The sequence below is a fragment of the Mauremys mutica genome, unplaced genomic scaffold (assembly GCF_020497125.1).
Source record: "Mauremys mutica isolate MM-2020 ecotype Southern unplaced genomic scaffold, ASM2049712v1 Super-Scaffold_100098, whole genome shotgun sequence".
Lineage (NCBI taxonomy): Eukaryota > Metazoa > Chordata > Testudines > Geoemydidae > Mauremys > Mauremys mutica.
The window spans coordinates 570,026-577,629 of record NW_025423265.1 but is presented as its reverse complement, the minus strand read 5'-3'; the positions used below and the strand labels follow the sequence as shown (position 1 = coordinate 577,629).

The 7,604-nt window shown below is 55.4% G+C and overlaps 1 protein-coding gene across 1 annotated transcript in view; it reads left to right on the top strand.

The window, feature by feature from the left end:
* The first annotated feature begins 1,474 nt into the window (after positions 1-1,474).
* Positions 1,475-7,604, top strand: part of LOC123358860 (kelch-like protein 40) — a 38,799-nt gene continuing 32,669 nt past the window's right edge. Inside the window, exons 1-5 of the mRNA XM_045001015.1 lie at positions 1,475-1,674; positions 2,077-2,156; positions 2,472-2,572; positions 3,062-4,719; positions 5,535-5,605. The gene's annotated coding sequence lies outside the window, so the exon portion shown is untranslated. The remainder of the gene's footprint in view (positions 1,675-2,076; positions 2,157-2,471; positions 2,573-3,061; positions 4,720-5,534; positions 5,606-7,604) is intronic.

The following is a 7,604-nucleotide window of genomic DNA, read 5'->3' as shown; positions in this document are numbered from 1 at the left end:
CCTGGGGCTGGAGGAGGGAGCTGCTTGTTCTGACTAACTGCAGGTGTCAGTCCTTGACCCTACTGCTCTGAACGGATGTGACTCCCCTGCTGTCCCAGCACCATGGGACGGTGCGGGGGAGCTTTGGGAGCAGCCTGTCCTGTGAGCTGCTGCCACGTGTGCAGATCCCAGTGCCCACCTGGAGGGCAGACAGTCCCATTGGCAAAAGGCTGTGTTGCCCCAGACTCACAGCTGCTCCCTGCTCAGTTCCAGGATGGATGTGCTAAAGTGGATGCTGAGGAGGAAGGCTCTGCAGGTGGCCCTGGAGCCAAAGGGAGGCAGCTGCCAGCGGTTCCAGTAGGAGAGCGGCCTCCTTTGTCCCCCATGATGGGGAAGCAGCTCCTGGCCAGTCCAGGAGGTGGACATGCCCGGCCTTCCTGAGCAGCAGGAGACCAGCTCCTGGAGCAGTGAATGAAGTGGGTGGGGGGAGGCGTTCACACAGAGATAGGAGGTGGCCCAAGTTCTGGCTAGGCAGACAGGACCCAGCCCATGACAGGTGCCAGGCAACACATCCCTGGGTTTGCTTCTGCTTCAAGGCCAGCCCCCAGGAGCCCAGCCCCAGTGGGCCAGCAGGAGGCATCACTCTGCCCACTCCCTGGACACCTCCCCGCCTCCCCAGGTCAGGAGAGTGGTTGATCCCAAGGGGACAGTTGCAGCTCCCTACCTGCAGGCCACTGCAGGTGAGCAGAACCCTGGGCATGGGGAGAAGTAAGAGACTGTTCACACCCTGTGCCTTGTTGCTCTGTCAGAGTTGTTGGGGGATCCCAGCCAAAGGGGCTGGTCTGAGCCATGCGACCCTACTGATGCCAGCAGGATTTGCACAGCTGCCCCCTGCAGCAGGGCATGGTGGGGGGCTGCTGGCAAGTGGGTGGTGGCATCTCCCAGGGAGGACATGAGAGTGCAGAGCCCTCTGTGGAAGAGGTCTGGAGCAGAGGTGTCTGAGGGAGAAGCAGTGTGAGACCCTCTCTGCCACAGGGCCCATACATGGGAGAGGGGAACATTAACCCATCTCTCTCTGCCGTACCCTGTCCTTTCCCTTCCTTCCCCCAGCAGCAGGAGTCTCTCCATGATGCAGTGATCCCCAGAGACCAGTCAGAGAAGTTGGCCCCAGAGGACGACAACGATCTGACCATGGTGGAAGCTGGCTGGAGGGTCGTCATGGAGCATCTCCAAGGTGGAGACAAGATACAAACATTGCACAGCGGAGCGGGAACCGAGTACTTCCTGCCCCTCATCCCATCCCAGCTCCCTACGGGGGCGCTTGTCCCAGATGATCTACAGCCCCAATGGGAATGGTTATCCCCTAGGATCCGGGACCCCTAGAAGGATGTGTTTGTCCCATACAGTCGGGGGTCCCATCCCTGCACAGGCCTTGTCCTGTTTCCTGACTGCCTGTGCTGGAGGAGGAGCTGGTTATGGGAGCTGGGGGAGGGGTTTCCAGCCTTCCCCTGGAGCGTGTGAGCCCAGGAGCCAGTTTGCATGGCTGTCCCCATCCCACCCTGCTAGTTTCAGGACATGGCGGAGCAGATCCAGTTCCTTTGTGCCAACCCCCGCATGTGCTTCACCACACGGAAGAGTGGGCAGGACAACCTGGAGCTGCCCAGCTCCAAAGCTGCCCTGGCAGAGGGGATTGCAGTGAGTAAAACACAGCTCCGGGCACCTGGTGGGAATGCAGGAGACATGGAATGAGAAGGGGCCTTCCATGGGCCATGGGGCAGATCGGTGGGGCTAGAAGGGGCAGAAGAGGGCAGGGCCTGCCTGGCTGAGGACTGGGCATCAACGAAGGGGAAATTTGGGGCATAATCACTAGGGGCACGTGAGGACTCATGGGGCTGGTGGACAGCTGAAGGAGAGGGTGAGGAGATGTGGGGTGGCTGGGAGGGGGTATGTTTGACAGGAGGGAGGGATATGGGAGGACAGGGCCCAGCTGTGCTGGGGAGATCCCGCTGGCTGTGTCAGGGTGCTGGCAGCCTCCTCTCTGGGAGTGCCTGGGGGTTAGTGGGGCCCGAATCTCACACAATGTTTTGGGTCTCGCAGGAGCTGATTGAGTTGCTGCCCTTGGACTCTGCGCCCAGCTCCGTCCTCTCCAACTCCATGGTCACCATGTGCAACCTCAGGTACCAAGACCTCCCACCCAGCTCCCCACACCCCGGTGCAGCTCACACCCAGAGCCAGGAGTCATTGTGCCTCCCAGGTCACCTCCCAGTTGTGGCAGTTCCCTCCTTTGGAGGCGGGGGTATGTGGAGGGGATGGTCACTCCCTCTTTGCAGGGCTGGAAATTTCACTGACCCCAGCCAGGTCACACCCCTGCTTGGTCCAACAGTTTCAATTCTTGCCAACCCGTGCCTAGTTCCTCACAGTTTCATGCCCATGTTAGTGCCAGGCCCAGCTCTGCCCTGGAAAGTCGAATACTGGCTCCTCTCTCCTACCAGCGAACTGCAGCCATCTCAGGATCCAGAGCTGGAGTCTCACTCCTGCAGGCCACCATGCACAGTGTGTCACCGTGGCCACGGACAAGGACCATCACATCCAGGTAGATCCCTGCCCTACTCCTCCGTGCCAGGAGCAGGAGTGGCCTCTGGTCCATGCTCCCTCAGTTTGCTGGAACTGCTGAAATGAGGGGGCGGGGAGAGATGGGAAGAGGCTGGAGGGTAACAGAGGGCTGGGGGGTCCCTTCCTCCATGGGAGATTCCTTTACCCTCCTTCAGGAATCCCTTCCTTCCTTCCATGTTCTGTGCTTTGGAGCCTGGAGTCTGTCTGCATACCCAGCTCCCATCCATGGCAGCTTGGCTATGCCATGCCGTGCTGTGTGCCAGGCCTGGGGCAGAGAAGCACTAAGAACCAGGACTGAGGAGCCAGCTGTCATCCTGCCATGAACAGTTGAGAACTATGCAGAGGGGTCAGGATGGGGGAAGCCAGGCTGAGTGTGGGGTCCCCCCAGGGCTCCCCTTGTACCCATCCTGTGGCAAGTGTACTCCTGGGTTCCATGATGCTGACCCATGTCTCTCTCTCCCCTTTGCAGGCATTGCACAAGACCTTGGCGGAGAACCTGGATATAATGCTGAGGAGCCTGCTGGCAGCGTCCCCCAATACTGACTAGCTCCAGCACATCTTAGAGATGAGCATGATGGGGATGGGCCAGGGAATTCTGTGGGGGGCTGCAAAGGAGAGACTGGAAGATCCATGTTTCCAGGGTGTCCCCCTAGCTGGGATCCCATGGGGCCAGCTTGGCCAGTATACTCAGTGCCTGCAATGCTGTCCTCCTTCTGGGAATAGAGGGAAGGAACCTGGCTCTGCATGGCTGCTGCAGCGCCTCCTTTTGGCTGGATGTGGTGTAGCCATTCACAGCATACCAGGCTGGCTTGGGGAGCAAGAGCCTCAACCCTAGTGAGATCCAGGGGATGGTCCTGAGAGAAGAGTCACTGGCTTCTTCCTAGGAAGACCCTGAGATACAGGAAGGTCCTCGGGGAATCAGCTACTTTTCTCCCAGGAACACTGAGACCCTGGGGGGATTGTCCTCACCACCACTCACTCTGTGACTCTTAGGGCTTCAGAGCAGGGAGGGGGTCAGGGGTCTGACTCCTGCCTGATGAGCTGTTCATGAGTCAGGGGAGCAGAGAGGGTGAGACCAGCCCCAAGACCGAATATTGTCCCAATCTACAGTGACTGGCAAGTCACAAAGAGTGTCCTGAGTGCAGCAAATCCCTTCTCAAGCCCTGAGATCAGTGAGTCGGCCATTTCCACCAAGCACAAAGTCTTTAGCCGCTGGAGGTCTCTTTTATACAGCATGTGGGCCTGCCCTTTCACCATGACCTGCCTCCTCCTCCCACAGCACATCGGCTTCTGCATCCACTCCAGAGTCACCCAGAAGAAAGCCAGAGCCATAAAACCAGCACTGGCCTGCTGCAATACGCCAGCCACCTCCCAGGATTTAACACAAGTGACCTTTGACCCTGAGCGTAGGCAGGGCTGGCTCTGGCAAGACTGTGGGAGCTAGGGGCTCTGGGCTGGGATGCAGTCAGAGCTGGGAATCAGATGATCAATAGGCAAGTTCTTCTTCTCCTGGCTAGGTGGTGCTTCCTGGGTCTAGGGAACTGTTCCACAGCTGCTCCAGCCTGATTGTGCCTGGCCGTGGTTCGTTCTTGTTGTTCTGGAGCAGCTGGGGTGTGTGTGTTCTCATGCAGGGCTCTGCCCTAGTTCCTCTTCTCCAGGCTCTATTCAGGACAGAGGGAATTAGGGCTCTAGCTCCTTTCCCCATGTGCCCCTACACAGAGCCTGGGAAGGCCAAGACTCCTGGCCTGGGATAGACTGGGAGCTGAAGGTGAAAGACTAATGGATTCACCCTCCTCTTCCTTCTCCTAGAACTCCTCCGAGTTCCCCTACACAATTAACTCTTTACTGTTGGTGATCCAGCTGCAAGCTGCTGAGACTGAAATCAAAGACTTGCCGTCCGAGTTTGAGCTGGAGAAGTTTGATTATCTCCCCACCATTCGCCGAAGGAGCGGGACTGCTTGCTCTTTCAGCAGCTTCTGGATCAGGTACAGCCCGTCATGTGGCATGACAGTAACTACAGCAACCTAGATAAGATCAGACACGAGTCGGTCTGGGATGAGGACAGCGGCTGCTGAAAACTCCTGGAGCCTGTCATTCAAAAAACCAGCCTCCCTGCAGTTAAGAAAGGTATCTTCATTGTACTCCCATCCACGCAGTGTATCCTTGGCTCACTAGGATGGCCATGTGTGTTGCATTCAGATAGTATTCACTTATAACACAGTTGTCGGCTCATGTGTACAGAATAGGCTGTCATCTTTCTGTGGGAGCCTGGATGATCTAGCTAAACGAGGACAAAAGCATCTCTTATGGGGACTACCTGACTATTTATTTTGAAGGGGCATCATTGATTTGAGTGATAGCAGGGAATCTTGTGCTAAACTGAACAGAATAACCAGTTTCTGATTAAATACCACAAGCATCTCTGGGCCAATTCTTTTCCTTCAAGGACCTTGAAGCACTTTATGATATTAAAGAATTAGGCTTCACAAACCCTCATCAGGTAGGTGGTATTAGACTGGTTTTAAAAGGGGGGAAACTGAGGCACAGGAGGACATGACTTCCCAATGTGCCATAGTGAGTCTGAAGTAGAGTGAGGGCTGGAACCCAGGATGTCTGACCCCCAGTCCTGTGCTTTTTATTTAATTCCCACCTGTGTATTAGCTGTCTGAGCCAAAGAGGTGAACAATTTTTCCCTACAAGGTTGAAATATTCACTGCACAGACCTGCAGGCCTCACATGTAGTTGCATTGGCAGGTGCATAGCATGTGCCATCCACTGGATAAAAAAGTGTAGTGCGAGGGTCCTTCTAGTCCCCTATGGCTCAGTAAGCAGTGATCTGGGGTGTCTGTAAGCAGCAGTGGGGAACAAGGGGGACAGTCAGGAAAATCTGGAACTGATTCGGTGCTGCTGGTCTTTTAAGAAATGCCTTTGTTCTCTCACAGCAGTTCCATCACTGCCACAGACTAAGCCAGCCAGGAAGAGCGCCTCAGGCGAGAACGGAGAGCTGCTGATGGTAAGCTGCACGTCTCCGGGACCTGAAGGAGCCTTCTGAGCTACACAGCTCTTCCTTCTGGAGGAAATAGGCAGAGGGCTGAGTGGCTCCAGAGGGACTCGTACCCAGCCATCACTGGCATTAGAATAAGGGTGTGTGTAAAGCAGAGTAAATAGTGAAGCAGTGAGCTGGCCTCACAGTCCGGTGGCCAGTCGGGAGTGTAGGAGCCTGGCCAGCAGGGGCTGGGAATGCTGGGAGTCCAGCCCCTGAAGAGGAGAGACAACCCGGCCAGAATGATAGACAACACAGCCCTAGAGCAGTTCCGAGACTAGAAGGAACTGGGCTCAAGTCCTGGTTAATTGGTGCCATCCTAGTTCTTTGACAACCACAAAACGCTCCTTTGCTTTGCCTCTCTGCCCAGGACACAGGGGCCTAGGACTAGGATAGTGTAGCAAGTGTGGACGGAAGCTTAGTCCCAAACTTCTATGGGGATAATTGAAACCTGCCTCATGGATCAATTGCTGATTTCCCCCTCCCACCCATGCAAAACCTTAGTAAATGGGACCAATCCTATTGCCCGCAGTGGTTGTGTGGCCCCTACAGGACCCCTTGGCAGGGCTTTTGGACAGTGGATTTGCATGGTTTGCAAACCTGCTGGCCATGTATCTACTGCAACCTTGGAGAGAGTTGCCAGAAAGCCATTCTGTGCAGCACATAGAGTCCTGCACCCACTCTGTCCAGTGTAGCAGAATTGCACTTGTGTCATTACATTTTGGACTTTGCTTACAGGTATTGGGGGTGTGTGGGGCAGGATGTAGCCCAATGACTGTCCAAATTATACCCAAGACTGTGTGTTCTGCAGTGTTACTGTTGCCCAGATTGGATCACATGTTCAATCACTTCATATTATCTCTAAGTCTCTGGCCCTAGCTCATGGAATGGTGCTTGGCTGCTTTCGAGCTGCAGCTGAGGGGAGTGATGCTCACAGCATATTGTGATCCCAGCAGGAAGAAGACCGCTACAAACTGATCTGAGCAGGAGTGACAGTGAGAATATTGCCAGTAACTATTTCCGGCCCAAGCGAGCTAGCCAGATCCTCAGTGCTGATCCTACAAAGATTCTTCATAAATATCTGACACGCCTTTCCTTTTGTCCATTTGCCAGTATCTCCTCCAGTGGGGTGCCATTCCATCTGCCAAGCTCAGCATCTCTTATACCCCTTAAGATGGTTGAATGATATGAAAGACCCAAACAACTGGCTGATGCGCTGGTACCCATTTCTCCAGCCCTACATATTCCAAGTTCAAGATAGGGCAGGCAAAGCTCCCCAGAACACTGACTTTTTCTCCAGGGAACACGGGGAGCAATGTGATGGCCCCAGCTCTTCTGGCTCCATCTTGGGGGAAGGTTGTGTGATTGGGTGCACAAACCCCACACTGAGCAACAAGGGGCTAAGGAAATATGCTGGCCTAGCCAGCCCCACCGCATCTGTGGCAAATGCACCAACATGAGGAGGGGGTAAAAGGAAGGGGAGCAGCTCATTTTGTGGCGGACCAGGGAGGAGAGCAGACATGCTTTCGGCAGCTCCAGGAGAGACGAGCTGAGGGAAGTCAGAATCTCCCCCAAACAACCATCCAAAGGTCCCTCCCTGAGGAAAGGGAAGGCCTGCTGCAGGGACAGCCTGAGAGAGAAGCACTCCCCTCTCCCTGTCATATGAACTCTGGCCTTGATTGATCCCCTTTATTTGCTGTTTGGACTACCTCAGCAGGGGAAAGTCCTTGGACTGAGCTGGCCTCGGGAGACTGGGCCATACCCCAGGAGGAGGCAGTTGCGATCCAAGAGGAAAGGAGAAAGACCTCACTACACGTAGCCGCCAGATGGTGCCTTGGGGTGAGCAGGCAACCCTCATGCTGCTTTACCCCAGACAGTGACCATGGGACTGTTACAGGGAGGTGGTAGGAAGTGACCTTAAGCATCCTGAGCTGTCAGAGCACTGATAGTCATAAGGGCCGGCTCCAGG